The sequence below is a fragment of the Saccopteryx leptura genome, chromosome 5 (assembly GCF_036850995.1).
Source record: "Saccopteryx leptura isolate mSacLep1 chromosome 5, mSacLep1_pri_phased_curated, whole genome shotgun sequence".
NCBI lineage: Eukaryota > Metazoa > Chordata > Mammalia > Chiroptera > Emballonuridae > Saccopteryx > Saccopteryx leptura.
This window is the reverse complement of record NC_089507.1, coordinates 64,228,808-64,247,932: the sequence shown is the minus strand read 5'-3', so window position 1 is coordinate 64,247,932 and position 19,125 is coordinate 64,228,808. Positions and strand designations below refer to the sequence as shown.

Below are 19,125 nucleotides of genomic sequence, written 5' to 3'. Positions count from 1 at the left end.
AGCCAGCAACCCCACTCTCAAGTTTGCTCAAGCTAGTGAGCCTGCATTAAAGCCACCAATCTTGGTGTTTCGAACCTGGGTCCTCAGTGTCCCAGGCCGACGTGCTATCCACTACACCATTGCCTGGTCAGGCAACCTTAATTTCAAATGCACAAGAAAGCTGTAAAACTAATTCTCTGGAGTATGTGAGGTCTTGCCCCTTGGCATATGTCATCAGCTTTGCTCAAATAAACTCATAAAAATGCTTTACAGGTTTGGGTGTTTCTGATGTGGACAGCCATACTTTACTTTTTGTGTACAAGAAGGAGAACAGTTCCAATGAAGGTATTTAGGAAGGGCTTTAGGAAAGAGACGTTAACTGATCCGTAATAGGAAGAACTAGACGTTGAGAGACCTGGTTGAATATAAGTTCTGGTACTTTGGCAAGTGATTTTTCTTCGGCTTTACTTTCTTCACTGGAAAATAATCTTCCTAACCTAGAAACAACATCCAGGAAACACATTAATTAGATGACAGGCTTTCACAAAAGTAGTCAAGTTCCAGTAACTGAGCAAATGTTCACAAGATCTCAAGTCGTGCCTGACCTGTGGTGGCACAGTGGATAAAGCGTCGACCTGGAAATGCTGAGGTCGCTGGTTCGAAACCCTGGGCTTGCCTGGTCAAGGCACATATGGGAGTTGATGCTTCCTGCTCCTCCCCCCTTCTCTCTCTCTCTCTCTCCCCTCTCTATAATGAATAAATAAAATCTTAAAAAAAAAAAAAAAAGATCTCAAGTCGTATGGTAGGATGCTAACTGGAATACCTTCCCCAAAGTGCCTCTTTGGAGTAACAAAGAAATCGAGTATGTCCACAACTGTCTTTGAGTATGACCAGATCGTATGGCTTTAAAGAATTTCCCAAAGCCTGACCAGGCGCAGTGGATAGAGCATTGGACTAGGATGTGGAGGACCCAGGTTCGAGACCCTGAGGTCGCCAGCTTGAGCGCGGGCTCATCTGGTTTGAGCAAAGCTCACCAGCTTGAGCCCAAGGTCGCTGGCTTGAGCAAGGGGTCACAAGGTCTGCTGTAACCTCCCTCCCCAAGGCACATATGTGAAATCAATCAACGAACAACCAAGGAATCACAACGAAGAATTGATATTTCTCATCTGTCTCCCTTCCTGTCTGTCCCTATCTGTCCCTCTCTCTGTCTCTGCCACCAAAAAGAAAAAAAAAATTCCCAAAACGCAATACTGTAGAACCAAAGTAGCGAGCAAGCCAAAGAACCCAGTCACAGATTAACTGGCACTGCAATAAGGCCCTTGTAGCCCGATCTGCACGTGGTTTGGTGTTGACAGTGTCACCGGGGCTGTTGACGTCTCAGACTAGTGCTACGTGGCCTTTCTGTGGCCCCAGCCGTTCTTCCGCCAGACAACCACATCCAGTAGGACTTTTCTTTTTCTTACACTCCGAACGACCGCAGGGGCGCCATCCGCGCGCCCCCTCAGAACAGAAGAGAGTCTCAGGAACGCGCATGAGACGCCCGAGCGAGTCCCCCGCCCACTTGGACGCGCTCCGCCCGGGCCTGCCACCGTTCCCGGAAGTGCCGTGGCGGGTTGCGCGCCCGGGTGGGGGCGGGGCGAGGCGAGGCATCGCTCCCGGAAGCTCGCTGGCCGGAGGGGCGGGGCTGCGGCTGCCACGTTGAAGCGGAACGTGGAGGTGGCCCTGGTCGGGGAGGTGGGGCGGTGGCGAATGCTGGGAGAGTCTGACGGCACCGCGCTAACGCAGGAACAAGTCGTCTAGGGTCCCTGCCAGGTGCATCCACGCTATTCCCGCCTGTCCTCTTCGCCGGACCTCGGGCCTTCAGGTAGAGCACTGGCCGAAGCTGTGACCCCAGCCTCGGTCTGCGCGGGTCCCAGCCAGCCTGCGGCCCGGTCTCCGGTGGCGCCGACCCCCTGGTCTTGGTTTCGGGCCCGGTGGGGCAACGTCTGTCGTCACGGCTGCTGGGGGATCGTGCCGGTTCACATCCGCCGTCGTTTGCACTGCTGAGCAGGAGTTCCCCGAGGCGTCCTGGCACGGCCGGTCACTGGGGTCTGAGGTTAGGCGATCTTCAAACCCTTGTGCACAAAGAGGTGCGGTCCCCAAGGGCGAGGGAAGGAAACAAACCTCAGGATTACGCTGGTTGACTCTGGCTTGGTTAGGATTTTTTATTTGTATTTTAACTGTTGCCAGATGGAAAGGTTCGTAGGTTTTAACTGAAGACTGCTGTCATTTAACCAGGATTGCATTATTTTATGAGCACTGGTCGCCAGTCACAGCCTATATATACCTCGAAGGAAGTCTCATTAAGTGTTGTGTATGTGTTTGCTAATATATAAGATGTTAAATTGCGGGGCAGGTGTAAAATAAATCAGAATAGTACCTGGGCCTGTGAACATTATAACTTTCTGTTTACTCAAGGAACTAATTTTAAGTAGGTTTCTCTGGCTGCTGGTCTGTGGTAAAATTTTTCCTCCTCAACTGCTTTTTCTAAGTAGAGAAAACTGAAATGTGATTGACTCTATGGGCAACTGTAACTGCATTTAATCAATAATTAAAGCCTCGTCCTTGCTATCCAACGTTTCCTGTACATACCAATTGTACTAGATAGAGGTGGCTGAAGAAGTTTACTTATCTTTTATTAATGATTCTTCTGTGCTCCCTGTTTCTCACTGTCCCTTAATTACAGCTCTGGGTAAGGTTTGTAGACTGTAAGAACTTTCATGAGATTTGGAATGGATTTAGAAGTATACTGCTTAATTTCATCATATAAGCAGGATCTTTTAAAAATTTTTTTGATTGATTTTTAGAGAGAGAGGAAGAGAAAGAGAAACATCAATTTGTTGTTGTTCCACTTATTTATGTATTTTATATTATTTATTGGTTGATTCTTGTATGTGCCCTGACCTGGAATCAAACTCAAAACCTTGGCGTTATGGGGAAAATGGTCTAACCAACTGAGTCACCCAGTCAAGACCAGCAGGGTCTTTTCTGAAGCTAATAACATAAGAATATAAAGAAGTTTATAAATGGTAAAGAGCAGTGATTCTTACTTAACCTTTTGAGATTCTGCTTTGTTTTGAGAATCTCATGAAAGCACTAAATCATCTTCTCTAGAAGAATGCACACACATATAGGATTTTCTGTATAATTTCATGAGGTTTCCCAATCCCAAATTAAAAACTCTTGTAAGGTGATGTTATTAAATTGATTTTTCCATTGCTTTTAAAAATGTTGTCATTCTTAGGTTAATTTCAGCTCAAAAAGTTTTATTTATTATCCTTCAAGTAAGTATGACACTATTTAGTTCAGTAATTAATGCACAGTTGCTTTTTTGGTTTTGGTTGAGTGGGATTAGCCAAGAACATTGATAATAATAAATAAATACTGTAGAACAAATATGCCCATCCATAATGATATTTTGCCCACCCAAGATGGATATTTTTACTAAAGACTGCTAGCTAGTGATTGTATTCCTGGTTTGGGAGTCAAAGTTTTCAATTCTATTGCTTTCACTTTTTTATTTTCGGAGGTATAAGTCAGCGCTATATGTAGCATTGTAAGGTTGGTGTTTTTTAGAGAATAGTACTACTGTTGGGTTCTAGCGTTTCACAAAATTACCATTTAGAAAATGAGCGAAAAGAAAAAAAGTTTCCACTTAACTAAGTGCAGATGTCGAAAGTTGGATAAAAGAATAAGGGTTCTAGTCTGGAACATAAATTTTCTTCAGTTGATGCATTCAGAAACATTCACTGGGATATTTTAAATTGATACTTTTGTAATAGCTCTCATTTAAGAGCATGGATTTACTACCTGCAACACACTATTCTCAGCACTCTCTGTAATTACTCATTTAATTCTCTCAACAACCTAATGGTATTAATACTTGTATTACACTTATTTTACCAAGTGTGTAGCCAAGAATCACATAGGTAGTTACATGCCCGAAGTCAGAGGTAGGACATAGTGAAGCTGGGATTTGGCTCCAGTCTCCATACTCTGAACTGCTGTTCTATAGATATTACTCTGTAGATGGCATCTGTGAATAAGCCACTGTCCTGACAACTTTCTTTTTATATTTTCAGAATGATTATATTTCATGTAAAATAGACTTGAATGGAATAAGTCTGCATAGTGTGAATTCTAATCATAAAAAATATTTTAAAAATTACACAAAGCTTTTAAAGCAGATCTCATTGGGGAAGTACAAATGGTCTAAGCCTTCATATTTTCAAGAATATTAGTTACAATTAATGAATGATTATTTCTAAGAGAAGGTAATATACATGCATCCAGACAAAGCTGTATTTCAGTGGCATTCCCACTAGTTTTGAGAATGATTACAATAGGTAAATTATGGTCTGTTTAATTAGATTCAGACTTCATAATGTGGTTCTAGGCCATTTTTATAGTGTGGTAATTTTTTCCCCCCGATGGTATCGAAGCTTTGTGTTCAGTACAGGTTAATAAGTGGAACTGCTTTTGATGGGACATTGAGTACTAAGACAAAAAATAGACTTTTAGAAATGGTTTGGATTCCCACTTAACTATTTTATGTTTTTGTGAATTTATCTTTCTCTTTCAGTAAATGTTACACATTAACTAAAATGTTCATGAATTAGGTAGCTCTTGTTGTACCTTTGCTCTTAGAGATAATGTGATTATTCAGGTTGTTTTTTTTTTTTTTTTTTGAGAGAGAGAGAGACAAACAGGAAGGGAGGAAGAGAGATGAGAAGCATCAACTAATAGTTGCAGCACTTTAGTTGTTTATTGATTGCTTCTCATGTACCTTGACTGGGGGGCTTCATCTGAGCCAGTGACCCCTTGTTCAAGCCAGCAACTTTGGGCTTCAAGTCAGCAGACATGGGATCGTGTCTATGGTCCTGCTCTTAAGCCGGTGACCCTGTGCTCAACCTTGCAACCTAGGGGTTTCAAACCTGGTTACTCAGCATCGCAGGTTGATGCTCTCTATCCGCTGCACCACCACCTGGTCAGGCTTAGTTGGGTAGTTGGGTTTTAAATGTATATATACCTACATATATATAACTATCTTGTTTCACTTTTAGAAATTATTCTTAATGCCTTTTATAAAAGCTCTTTCTCCCTAACAATACTTTCCTCTACTTTTAAGAAAAAATCTTTTAACAATTAAAAATATAAAAGTTAAATGTTTTACCTGAAATTGGCATTTCTAGTTCACCAGTCTATTTGAATTTCCCTAAATATAAACATTCAGAAACAGTCAGGCAAGAAATGTGTATCTATCCTGTGCTGAATAATTTTGGTACAGTAAGGGTAAAAATTGTAACACTTGATTAAAAAAAGATATTTGTTAGTAAGACAAGATGACATATAAAAAAACTATTGGTTAAAAGATAGTGACATATAAACCTATTGGTAAAAAGAAAATATGTAACAATATGTACTAATACAAAGTTTTTTTAAGCTAGAAAAAACTTATTTTTTAAGCTAGAAAAAACATTTTATTTTATTATAAAATGCTTCAAGTGTTGTACAGATGAATATAGACAGTAATGAGGTTATTTAAATCAATGTGGAATGGATTATTAGGACAGTTTTCAAAGAGTTGGGACTTGAACTTGAAATTGCCTGAGAGAAGGAAGAGGGCATTTTCTTTTTTTTTTCTCCTTTTCTAAGTGAGAGGAGGAGAGAGAGAGACAGATTTCTACATGCACATTGACCAGGGTCCATCTGGCAACCCCTGTCGGGGGCTGATGCTCTGCCCATCTGGGGCCAACAAGCAATTTTTAGCGCCTGAGGCAAAGGCTCCACAGAGCCATCCTGATGCACTGGAACCAATTGAGCCATGGCTGTGGGAGGGGAAGAGAGAGAGAGAGACAGAGACAGAGAGAGAAGGGAGAGAGGTGGAGAAGCAGATGGTTGCTTTTCCTGTTTGCCCTGACCAAGGCTAAGTGCATTTCATATAAAGAAAATAGGCTTCTTTTTCACTTCTTAGAAATTTGGGGGCAGTGGCCGGTTGGTTCAGTGGTAGAGCATCACCCCTGTTTGGATGTCCTGGGTTCGATTCCCTGTCAGGGCACACAGGAGAAGCAACCATCTGCTTCTCTACTCCTTCCCCTTTTCTCTCCCTTCTTCCCTCCCTCCCTCCCTCCCTCCCTCTCTCCTCTTTGTTCCCCCTCCTGCAGCCATGGCTTGATTGGTTCCAGCGAGTTGGTCTTGGGTGCTGAGGATGGCTCCATGGCCCCTGCCTCAGGCCCTTTAAAAAGAAAAATGGCTTGGCTGCTGAGCAACGGAGCATCTCCTCTGATAGGCAGAGCATTGTTCCCTAGTGGGATTACTGGGTGGATACCGGTCTTTCGGGGCTTATGTGGGATTCTGTCTCTCTGCCTTCCTTCCTCTCACTAAAAAAAAAAAAAAGAAAAAGAAAATTAGGATTTTTTTTTCATAGTAATCTTAGGAAACTAGATGTATAGTTTTTTTTTATTAATCTTATGATAGTGCTATTGTAAAAAATAAGTTAGAATATTAAAATAGTTATTAACCTATGTGCAAGATACCATGTTTGGCCCTCTAAAATATATTATTTAAAATAATTTTTTTTTTTTTTTTTGTATTTTTCTGAAGCTGGAAACGGGGAGAGACAGTCAGACAGACTCCTGCATGCACCCGACCGGGATCCACCCGGCACGCCCACCAGGGGCTACGCTCTGCCCACCAGGGGGCGATGCTCTGCCCCTCCGGGGCGTCGCTCTGCCGCGACCAGAGCCACTCTAGCACCTGGGGCAGAGGCCAAGGAGCCATCCCCAGTGCCCGGGCCATCTTTGCTCCAATGGAGCCTTGGCTACGGGAGGGGAAGAGAGAGACAGAGAGGAAGGAGGGGTGGGGGTGGAGAAGCAAATGGGCGCTTCTCCTATGTGCCCTGGCCGGGAATCGAACCCGGGTCCCCCGCACGCCAGGCCGACGCTCTACCGCTGAGCCAACCGGCCAGGGCCTTAAAATAATTTTTAAACTGAGGCCTGACCTATGGTGGCACAGAGGATGGGGTGTCAACTTGAAATGTCAAGGTTGCTGCTTTGAAACCCTGGGCTTGCCTGGTTCAGGTGCATGTGGGAGCTGATGCTTCTTGCTCCCTTTTCTCTCTTCTTCTGTCTAAATTAAATAAATAAAATTAAAAATAATTTTTAATTGATTTTTTAGAGACAGAGGAACATTGATTTGTTGTTCCACTTTTTGAAAAAAAATTTAATGTATTTATTGATTGAAAGAGAGAGGAATGGGGGAGAGAGACAGACAGACAGAAACATCCATCTGTTCCTGTGTGTGCCCTGACCAGGGATCGAACTCCCAACCTTGGCATATCAGGATGACAATCTAACCAACTGACTTAACCAGCCAGGGCTAAAATACATTATTTTATTTAAACCTCACAGCATCTCATGAGGTAGTTGCTCTTATCCCAATTTTACAAATGTAGTAACTGAGGCTCAGAGAGTTTAAATACAGTGTGTCCGTAAAGTCATGGTGCACTTTTGACCAGTCACAGGAAAGCAACAAAAGACGATAGAAATGTGAAATCTGCACCAAATAAAAGGAAAACCCTCCCAGTTTCTGTAGGATGATGTGGCAGCATGTGCACATGTGCAGATGATGGCGTAACACCATGTATACAGTGGAGCAGCCCACGGCCATGTCAGTCGAGATGTGGACGGTACAGAGGAAAGTTCAGTGTGTTCTGTGGCTCACTAATTTCGAATCCGTGACTGAAGTGCAACGTGAATATTGTAGCATCCACCGGGTGCAAGAACAAACGTCGGAGACTTTCAGGAGTATAGATGTAACTTTATTGGCCAGTTTTACCTGCGCAGGGGCAAATTCCCGAGGTGTCCAGAGACACCGTGCTCACAAGGAGCTACAGATGGGAATCGCACCTAGCGCTCACAGCTAAATCTTTTTATAAGCTAAGCAAGCAAGCCTAATACAGAAGCAGATGTGGCGGTAACCTATTTGCTAAGGGGGCTGCACATAGCATAGCAACAGGGGCTGGGGTCTAGCTCACTGGCGAATTCCAAACCTAAACTTCTGATAAGGGTCTTTTAACCAATAGAATGCAAACGTTTGTCTCTTTTTCTTTTTTTTTTCCTTCTCTCTCAGCTTCCCAGAGTCCCTATCTGTCTCTGCTTCTTGAACGACCTTGGGCGTGTTACTCCTAACAGAACAGGAGCAGGACCTGCCTGTAACCCTTAAGTTCCCTGTTCCATTAGTGCCCTGCTAATTTTCTGATCTTCTCTTGGTCCTTACAAATATCAGCGCATTTATAACGAAGTGCCACCACATAGGCATAACATTACTCGGTGGGATAAGCAGTTGAAGGAAACCGGCAGTTTGGTGGAGAAACCCCGTTCTGGTAGGCCATCAGTCAGTGACGAGTCTGTACCTGTAGAGGCTATACGGGATAGCTACCTAAGGAGCCCTAAAAAATCTGTGCATGAGCCCACATCAAACTGCACTGAATAGGTATGAAACTGGGAGAGTTTTCCTTTTATTTGGTGTAGATTTCACATTTCTGTCATCTTTTGTTGCTTTCCTGTGACTGGTCAAAAGTGCACCATGACTTTACAGATACACTGTAGTGTGTCCACAGTATCATAAGTAGCAGAGCCAATATTCAAACCAAAAATTGAATTCAGAGATGAGTAATTCGGCCTCCTAATCCACTTTTGCCTAACCTAGCACAGTTTCTAAAATAGATTTCTTCTTCTCTTAATTTCATCATGTATCATAGTTGTTTTGCATTATTTCTTGTAAATGTTAATATTTCTCCTATGATTTAAATTGAGCATCTGAACTTACTAAAGTTACACAAGTAAGAGCTTGGATTCTGGAGCTAAACTTCTTTTATTATTATTATTATTATTATTATTGTTATTATTATTTATTGGTTTTCAGAGAGAGAGGAAGGGGGAGAGAAGGAGAGAGGGAAAGAAACATGGATTTGTTCCCCTGTGTGCCCTGACCAGGGATCAGACCTGCAACCTTTGCATGTCAGGACGATGTGAAACTAAACTTCTGAGTTAAGTCTTGGCTCAGTTTCTTGCCAGTTTGTAAAAATTACTTAATCTTTCAATGCCTTAATTTTATCATCTGTAGAATGCTCTTCAAGTATAAACAATTTGAACCTGTAAGACACGGGCTTATTGTTAAAGTCCTCTTAAGGAAACTAGAAAGGATGAACTTCATCCTCTAGAGATGAGTAATAAAACTGGCAGAAGTAATGTTGGAGAGCATTGAGTATATTTAACTATAAACCTGAGACTAGAAAGTGGGAATAAGGAAGAAAAAATAAAATGTACATGTTAAATATATGACAGTGCAGGAATTGGTTATAAAACTTCAAAAAATTAAGAGAACTGGGAAGTAGGAAGAAAAGTGGGGGTAGAATAGGTTTGTGGCTTGCCTCATCTTTAATGGCTGGGAGTCAAAGGACATCATTTAAAGCTGACGTACCAGTTAGTAGAAGTAATAAGTGTATTTAACAGTACAAAGGTAAAGACTGAGAAAGATAATATTGACTATAACTGTGTAGTGCAAGAGAGGCAATTTTATTTATTTATTAAATTTATTTTTTAGAGAGAGAGAGAGAGAAAGGGGGAGCAGATAGGAAAGGAGAAAAGTGAGAAGCAACAACCCATAGTTACGGCACCTTAGTTGTTCATTGATTGCTTTCTCTATGTGCCTTGATGGGAGGCTTCAGCTGAGCCAGGGATCCCTTGCTCAAGCCCGCGACCCTTGGCTCAAGCCAGCAACCTGGGTCTTCAAGCCAGTGACTATGGGGTCATATCTATGATTCCACGCTCAAGCTGGCGACCCAGTGCTAAAGCCGGCGACTTTGGAGCTTTGACCCTGGGTCCTCAGTGTCCTAAGCCAACGCTCTATCCACTGTGCCACTGCCTTGCCAGGCGAGAGAGGCAATTTTATATATGCTCATTTCTTTAGTGCTCATAATTACTTTGTAGGTAATTAATAGTATGAAGTAAAAATGTTTAAATTTATAGTTATAAAGATAGAACCAGAAATATATATTAAAACAAAAATACAAATCATCCTAATTATCAGAAAAATTATAAAGAGACAAAACTAAAATAGACGAATGAAAGTTCTTTTTTAAGTGAGAAGTGGGGAGGCAGAGACAGATTCCTGCATGCGCCCAGACTGGGATCCACCCGCCCAGACTGGGATCCACCCAGCAAGCCCCCTACAGGGTGATACACTGCTCATCTGGGACAGTGTTCTGTTGCTCATTGCTTGGCAACTAAGCTGTTTTAGCACCTGAGGCGAGGCCATGGAGCCATCCTCAGCGCCCAGGGCCAACTTGCTCCAAAGGAGCTGTGGCTGCAGGAGGGGAAGAGAGAGAGAGAGGGAAGGGTGGAGAAGCAGATGGTCGCTTCTCCTGTGTGCCCAGACTGGGAATCAAACCTAGAACATCCACATGTGGGGCTGATGCTCCACCACTGAGCCAACAGGCCAAGGCCGAAAGTACTTTTTAAAATTATAACCAACCTGAACAGTGGTGGCACATCAGATAGAGCAGTGGTCCCCAACCCCCGGGCCGCGGACCGGTACGAGTCCGCAGAGAAAGAGTAAATAACTTACATTATTTTCATTTTATTTATATTTAAGTCTGAACGATGTTTTATTTTTAAAAAATGACCAGATTCCCTCCATTACATCTGTCTAAGACTCACTCTTGACGCTTGTCTCGGTCACGTGATACATTTATCCATCCCACACTAAAGGCCGTCCGTGAAAATATTTTCTGACATTAAACCAGTCCGTGGCCCGAAAAAGGTTGGGGACCACTGGGATAGAGCATTGACACAGAAAGCCAAGGTTGCTGGTTTGAAACCCAAGGTTCGTGGGTTTGAGCTTAGGTTTGCCAACACAATCCCGAGGTCACTGGGAGCCTGGGGTCAATGGTCCAATCCCTGGTCAAATAGGAGAAGCAGTCCACAACTAAGGGAAGCAACAAGTTGATGCTTCTCTCTTTCTCCCTCTTTCTCCCCCCCCCTCAAAAAATAATAGATAGATAGATACATACATACATACATACATACATATTGTAAAACTAAACAACAAAATAAGGTAGAACTAAGCAACCATATCTATCATATCAATTTTTTTTAAAGTTTTAAATGGCCTTTTGGTTAATTTATTGAAAAGATTTTAAAGTTGGATCACTAAGCATAGTTTGATTTCTTTTTCTGTATTTAAGAAGTGAAAACGAAGTGGTTCAAAAGTATGCTCATGAAGGCAAATGAAAAGGAAATGAGGGCATTGATCTTTTTTTGTGTGTGTGACAGAGAGAGGGGCAGATAGGGATAGACAGACAGAAAGGGGGAGAAATGAGAAGCATCAATTCTTCATTGTGGCCCCTTAGTTGTTCATTGATTGCTTTCTCATATGTGCCTTGACGGGTTTGGGGGGGGGGTCCATAACAGACCAGGTGACCCCTTGCTCAAGCCAGTGGCCTTGGGCTCAAGCTGGTGAGCCTTGCTCAAACCAGATGAGACTGCGCTCAAACTGGCGACCTCGGGATTTCGAACCTGAGTCCTCCACATCCCAGTCCGATGCTCTGTCCACTGTGCCACTGCCTGGTTAGGCCTAGGGCATTGATCTTAATGAGACAAAATACAGTTCAGTCCCAAAGGTATTATTTTACTTATTTATTTATTTATTGTATTTTTCTGAAGTGAGAAGCGGGAAAGCAGAGAGACAGACTCCCACAGGCACCCAACTGGGATCCACCCAACATACCCACTAGGGGGCAATGCTCTGCCTCTCTGGGGGCTTTACTCTATTGCAACCAGAGCCATTTGAGCACCTGAAGTGGAGGCCATGGAGCCATCCTCAGTGCCCAGACTGACTTTGCTCCAGTGGAGCCTTGGCTGCAAGAGGGAAAGAGAGAGATAGAGAGAAAGGAGGGGAGCAGATGGGCATTTCTCCTGTGTGTCCTGGTTGGGAATTGAACCTGGGACTTCCACATGCTGGGCCAACGCTCTACCGCTGAGCCTGCCAGCCAGTGCAGCACCTTTTTCTTTTTAATGTTCAATGATTCCTGAGCTTTTTATTGGCCTCTTGCCCCACTTCTGCCTTAATGCCTCAGAACTTTGGGGTCACTGATCTCAGACACCACTTTGCCATTTACAGTCCTGCGGGTGGTAGGCAGTGTTTTGGATGTGTTGCATGGAGTTGCTGTTGTCCAAGGTGTCACCAAGATTGAAGTCCTCCCTTTATTCCAGCAGACAGTGGTAGATGGTGATCTCAGCCTCCAGCTTGACCTTGATGCTCAGCAGGGCCGTGTACTCTTGGGCCTGGTGCTGCCCCTCTGCCCGGGTCTGGTCCAGCACTGACTCCAGATGCAGCAGGATCCCCCTGAGCTGCTCCATCCGCATGGCATTGCACATCTCCACCCCCCTCAGGCTGTTCTCATCAAGTCCAGGTCACTCTTTAAGGACACGACTGGAGCCTCAGCTCCGTGAGTGTCATCTTAGCAGCTCCTCTTCTCAGAGGTCTGCGAGGTGACTACTGTGGTGCTCTCCTCATCTGCTGCGGCCATCCTAGTCTAGTTCCTCTCAGTTCTTCTGAGCAGCTTGTCATACTGGGCCTGGATGTTCACCGTGATCTTGCTGAGGTCCTGAGAGTTGGGGGCATCCAACTCAATGGGCAACCCAGAGTGGGCAATCTGGTTTTGTAGACCGTTTAGTTCCTCCTCATGGTTCTTCTTGACGCGTAGCTCCTGCTTGAGAGCCTTGATATCTGTCTCCAGCTGCAGCTGAGTGATATTGGTGCCAGAGCCCATTGTTGCCATTTTCCACAGACTGGCACATAGCCAACTCCATCTAATACTTGACTCTAAAGTTATCAGCAGCAAGACAGTCATTGTCAATCTGCAGAATGATGCGGGCATTGTCTGCAGACCTTGCAAAGATCTGTATGCCCTAAGGTTCTCAGTGGTCTTGAGATAATGCCTCCAGTCTCTGATCCAGGGTCCCTTCTCCCCCAGGTGTCCCCAGATTTTGCTCTCCGGTCTTCAATTATCAGCCTCTGGGCTTCTCATCCTCCCAGCTAGGAGGCTAAGTGGTCATTCAGGCATTGCATTGTCTTCTTCTCTGGATGCCTGCCAGGCCCCGGACCCCCTACCCCGCCAGCCACTCTGTACACTGGTGGAATGGGACACAGATCCAGGAACCTGAGCCCCCCGGCCCCTGCATAGATGCTGGCCATACTGCTGGCTGGCTGGGTTCAGTAGCTGAGCAACTGCATGGAACCCAGGGTCTGGTAGCTTGTAGAGAAGCTGGAGCAGGTGCTGAAAGTCAAGTTCAGAAAAGAAGGCAAGAAGCCAAGACTCAGGTTTGAGCAACCACAGCACCCTCTCTTTTTTTTTAGGTCTTATGGAACAATCACAAAAACACTTATCTAGGTCCCAAGGAAAACCAATACATTTTATAAAAAAGAAATAGTATCAAAAAATCACAATGCAGGGAAAATAAAGGCTCTTCCACTTAAATATTAAATTCGAACAACTTTTGGATCAATGGAGAATACACATAGAAATTGTAGAATGTATAGATGACCATAGTAATGAAAATCCAGGTGAATATGATTTACCAGAAATGACCTTGAATAAAGAAAATTCAAATAGATCAATTTTCATAGAAGAAATGGAGGAAATTACCAAAGGAGCAACCTCCAAAAGTATCAGGCTTTGATGTTTCACTGGAGAATTCTTTTAAATCCTTAAAGAATCAGTAATTCCAGTGTCACTTTTTTTTTTTTTTGTATTTTTCCGAAGTTAGAAGCGGGGAGGCAGTTAAGACTCCCGCATGCGCCCGACTGGGATGTGCCTGGCATGCCCACCAGGGGCAATGCTCTGCCCATCTGGGATGTTGCTCTGCTGTGGCTGGAGCCATTCTAGCACCTGAGGCAGAGGCCATGGAGCCATTCTCAGTGCCTGGGCCAACTTTGTTCCAATGGAGCCTTGGCTGTGGGTGGGGAAGAGAGAGATAGAGAGGAAGGAGAGGGGGAAGGATGGAGAAGCAGATGGGTGCTTCTCCTGTGTGCCCTGATTGGGAATCGAACCAGGGCCTTCCACATGCTGGGCTGACGTTCTACCACTGAGCCAACTGGCCAGGGCCTCAGTGTCACTTTTTTTTTAAGTATTTTATTTATTGATTTTACAGAGAGAGGATGTGGGGGAACTGAGAAGTATCAACTCATAGTTGCTTCACTTTAGTTGTTCGTTGCTTGGTTGTTGCTTCTTGTATGTGCCTTGACCCAGCAAGCCCATGATTTTGAACCGGCGACCTTAGCATTTCAGGTCAACGCTCTATCCATTGTACCACCACCTGGTCAGGCCCCAGTGTCACTTTTAAAACTGTTCCATAGCATTAAAAAAAAAGGAAAACTCCTATATATTTGTGAAGCAAGTATAAATAGATAGCAACACCTGGCAAAGATTGGACCTGGCTGAGTGGCTCAGTGAATAAAGCATCGACCCTGCGTTCCAGAAGTCATGAGTTGGACCCATGGTCAGGGCATGTGTAAGAAGTTGTGTAATGAGTACACAACTAAATGTAACAACTAAGTGAAATAAAGAGTTGATGCTTCTCTCTCTTCTTTCCCTTCTCTCTCAAAATAATGGGAAAATTAAAAAGAAACCTGGCAAAGATTACACAAAATAAGAAACTATAGACTCAATCTCACTTATGATTCTAGAAGCAAAACTATTTTAAATAAATGACATCTAGCAGCACATTAGTAAAATAATACATCATGACCAAGAGAAGTTTATTCAGAGTATGAGAAGATAATTCATTGTTAGGAAATCTATTAGTATAATTTTTTTTTTTTTGTATTTTTCTGAAGTTGGAAACGGGGAGGCAGTCAGACTCCCGCATGCGCCCGACCGGGATCCACCCGGCATGCCCACCAGGGGGTGATGCTCTGCCTATCTGGGGTGTCGCTCTGCTGCAACCAGAGCCATTCTAGCATCTGAGGCAGAGGCCATAGAGCCATCCCCAGCGCCCGGGCCAACTTTGCTCCATTGGAGCCCTGGCTGCGGGAGGGGAAGAGAGAGACAGAGAGGAAGGAGAGGGGGAGGGGTGGAGAAACAGATGGGCGCTTTTCCTGTGTGCCCTGGCCGGGAATCGAACCCGGTACTCCTACACACCAGGCCGACGCTCTACCCTTGAGCCAACCGGCCAGGGCCGTAATTTGTTTTATTGATAGGCTAAAGGAGAAAAATCATATGGTTATCTCCAATTACTTAATGAAAAGTATTTGACAAAATTCAATACATCATCTTTATAGATAGCATTCAATAAAAAAGTAATCAAGCCTGACCAGGCAGTGGTGCAGTGTATCGAGTGTCGGACTGGGACATGGAGGACCCAGGTTCAAAATCCCAAGGTCATCGGCTTAAGCGCAGGCTCATCTGGTTTGAGCAAGGCTCATCAGCTTGAGCCCAAGGTTGCTGGCTTGAGCAAGGGGTCACTCGCTCTGCTGTAGCTCCTCGGTCAAGGCACATATGAGAAAGCAGTCAATGAGCAACTAAGGTGCCACAACAAAGAAGTAATGTTTCTCATCTCTCTCCCTTCCTGTCTGTCCCTCTCTGTATCTGTCACAAAAACAAAACAAAAAACAGTAATCAGTGGTTATTTCCTTATATTATATACACTTAGTATACATATATATACATATGTATGTATATCTCAGATCCCAAAATCATGCTCGGTGGTGACACAGTAGGCTTTTCTATTAAAAAGAAAGAAAGAGCCTGACCTGTGGTGGTACAGTGGATCAAGAGTCGACCTGGAAACACTGAGGTTGCCAGTTTGAAACCTTGGGCTTGCCTGATCAAGGCACATATGGGAGTTGATGCTTCCTGCACCTCCTTTCTGTGTGTCTGTCTTGTCTCTTTCTTTCTCTCTCTAAAATGAATAAATAAAAAATATTTAAAATAAAAAGAAAGAAAGAAAGACAAGAAATCTCACTGTAATCACTACTGTTTAATATGGTACTATAGATACTAGCCAACTCCGACAAGAAAAAGAAATTAGAAGTAACAGTTTGAAACAAAGAGGTAACTGTCACTTAGTTGCACTTGATGAGTATGTGGAAAGCCCCACAGAATCTATGGAAAAACTACTCCAAAAAGAGAATTGAATGAGCTAGCAGGATACAAAATTAATATAAAGAAATTGTTAGCCTCCATACAACAATAACAAGAAGATAGTGTAAGGGACAAAATAGCCACACTTACAAACAAACTGAAAGATGAAGTAGCAATAAACAGCCTGACCAGGCAGTGGTGCAGTGGATAGAGCATTGTCCTGGTTTGCTGTGGACCCAGTTTTGAAACACCAAGGTTGCTGGCTTGAGCGTAGGCTCATCCGGCTTGAGCGTGGGCTCACAGGCTTGAGTGCAGGGTTGCTGGCTTGAGCATGGGATCACAGACATGACCCCATGGTCACTGGCTTGAGCCCAGCAGTTGCTGGCTTGAAGCCCAAGGTCGCTAGCTTGAGCCCAAGGTTGCTGGATTGGGCAAAGGGTCATTGGCTCGGCTGGAGCCCCCTGGTCAAGGCACATATGAGAAAAGCAATCAATAAACAACTAAGTGGCCACAGCTATGAGTTAATGGTTCTCATCTCTCTCTCCCTTTCGGTCTGTCTTTCTCTTGCTAAAAAAAAAAAAAAAAAAAAAAAGGAAAAGCAAACCCAACATGTCAAAAAAAAAAAGGTGAAACAATACTGAAAGATAAAAAAGAAGACTTAGATCAGGACACCATGTTTTTGATAAGATTCAAACATTGTGGTAATTCTTCATAAATTTATTAATTTGATGCAAATTCATTAAAATTACTTTTTCCCCCTGGAATTGACAAAGACAATTTCAATGTTTATGTAGCAAAATAAAAGAGAAATAACAAGGAAAGCAGGTTGGAGGAAAGCAGTGAGTAAGCAGTGGGTCGGAGTTATTGAAATCATAAGCTAAGTCCCAGTATTTAAAACAGTGTAGTGCCTACCATGTAAATAAACAAATGGACTGATGGAATGGAAATCCAGGAATAAACCTAAGCAGATGTAGAAATGTAAATTCTAACCTACTTCCTAATACCTACAGGAGTATAAACCTATATAGTAAATTCAGAAGTAAACCTAAATATAGGAATTTAGTGCATAATAAAGGAGATATCTAAAGTTAGTAAAAAATGCCTGACCTGTGGTAGTGCAATATGTCAACCTGGAATGCTGAGGTCGCTAGTTTGAAACCCCAGGCTTGCCCAGTCAAGGCACATATGAGAATCAACTACTACGAGTTGATGCTTCCCACTCCCCTGCCTCTTCTCTCTCTCTCTCTCTCTCTCTCTCTCTCTCTCTCATTCTCTCCTGTCTCTAAAATCTGTAAAATAAAATCATTAAAAATAAAATTAGTAGAAAAAAGACTTTTGAATAAATCATTTTGAATTCATAAGAAAGAAATAAACTTTGAACATATGTTGTATACCAGGATATACTCCAAGTTAGTCAAAATTTAAATGTAAAGAATAAGCCATAAATGGGCCTGGCTGGTTGACTCAGTGTATAGAGAGTTGGCCCTACGTGCGGACATCCCGGGTTCAATCCCCAGTCAGGGCACACATGAGAAGTCACCATCTGCTTCACTTCCCATCCCTCTCCCCTTTCTCTCTCTCTTCCCCTCTTACAGCCAGTGGCTTGATTAGTTTGAGCATCAGCCCCAGACACTGAGGCTAGCTCGGCTGATCTGAGCGTTGGCCTCAGGTACTGAGAATAGCTCTGTTAGTCTGAGCATCAGCCCAAGACAGGTTGCCAGGGGGGAGGGGTCCCAGTTGGGGTACATGCGGTTGTCTGTCTCTCCATTTGCCCTCCTCTCACTTAAAAAAAATAATCAAATAACACTTAAAAAGAATAAGCCGTAAATGGATTTGCTAGAAGAAAAATAAGGGTGAATTTTTTCATAGCCTTGGCATGCAGAAGGCCTTTCTAACTAATCAAAATTTAGGAACCATTTTATTAAAGTGACAAATTTGACAAAAAAATAAAAATTTTCCTGTGGTGGTACAGTAGATAGAATAGCAACCTGGAATGCTGATGTCTTCCATTTTAATCCCTGGCTTGCTTGGTCAAGGCACATATGAGAAGCAACTACTATGAGTTGATGCTTCCTGCTTTTCCCCCTCCTATTTTTCTCTCTCTCTCAAATCAATAAATAAAATCTTTAAAAATAAATAAATAAATAAAAATTATAGTATATCCATGCAATGGAATATTTTTCAATGCTAAAAAAAAAGCTGTCATGTCACAAAAAGACATGGAGGAACCTTACATGCCTATTGCTAAGTGAAAGAAGCCAGTGTGAAAAGGCTAAATATTCTGTGATTATAACTAAATGACATTTTGGAAAAGGGAAAATCATGGAGATGTAGAGATCAGTGGTTGCCAGTAGAGAGGGAGGAAGAGAGAAATGAATAGGTGGAGCATAGAGAAGTTTTAGGGCAGGGACTCTCCTGAATATAATATATAATAGTGGGTTTGTATTTTTATACATTTGTATTTGTCAAAACCCATAGAATATGTAACACAAAGGGTGAACCCTTAGGTAAACTATGGACTTTGGGATATAATCATGTGTCGATGTTGGGCCATTGCCTGAAACAAATGTACCAGTGTGGTACAGGATTTTGATGGTGGGTGAGTGGGGAAGAGGTATGTGGGAACTCTCTGTCCTTTCATTTAATATTTCTGTGAATCTAAAACTGTTCCAATAAATAAAATCTACTTTTTAAAATCTTGTGAAAGGTAAAAATATATATAATCAAAATCAAAAGATAAAGTCTGACAACCTAATAGCAAGGACAGACAAATGATATGTACAAGAATAGATAGATGGATGACCCATAATCACAAAAAAATGCTCATTATTTATAATATGAAAAATGCAAATTGTAGCTATACAGAGCTAATGTATTTCACTGATTGATCCTCTTGGTAAAAATCTAAAAGTGTTATCCCCCACCAAAGTGTTACTCTGGGAAGGCTGTAGGGCAGCAGC

At 42.9% G+C, this 19,125-nt stretch overlaps 1 protein-coding gene and 1 pseudogene across 23 annotated transcripts in view; one reads left to right on the top strand and one right to left on the bottom strand.

Annotated features, from left to right (window-relative positions):
- Positions 1 to 1,661: 1,661 nt before the first annotated feature.
- Positions 1,662 to 19,125, top strand: part of SEC31A (SEC31 homolog A, COPII coat complex component) — a 92,759-nt gene continuing 75,295 nt past the window's right edge. For 9 of the 23 annotated variants that reach the window (XM_066385449.1, XM_066385456.1, XM_066385453.1 and 6 more), the window contains exon 1: positions 1,662 to 1,843. The gene's annotated coding sequence lies outside the window, so the exon portion shown is untranslated. Of the gene's footprint in view, positions 2,109 to 19,125 lie in introns of all 23 variants that reach the window. The other 14 variants (XM_066385464.1, XM_066385461.1, XM_066385460.1 and 11 more) reach the window with 5 other exon arrangements.
- LOC136406497 (keratin, type I cytoskeletal 18-like) lies at positions 12,146 to 13,278 on the bottom strand (annotated as a pseudogene).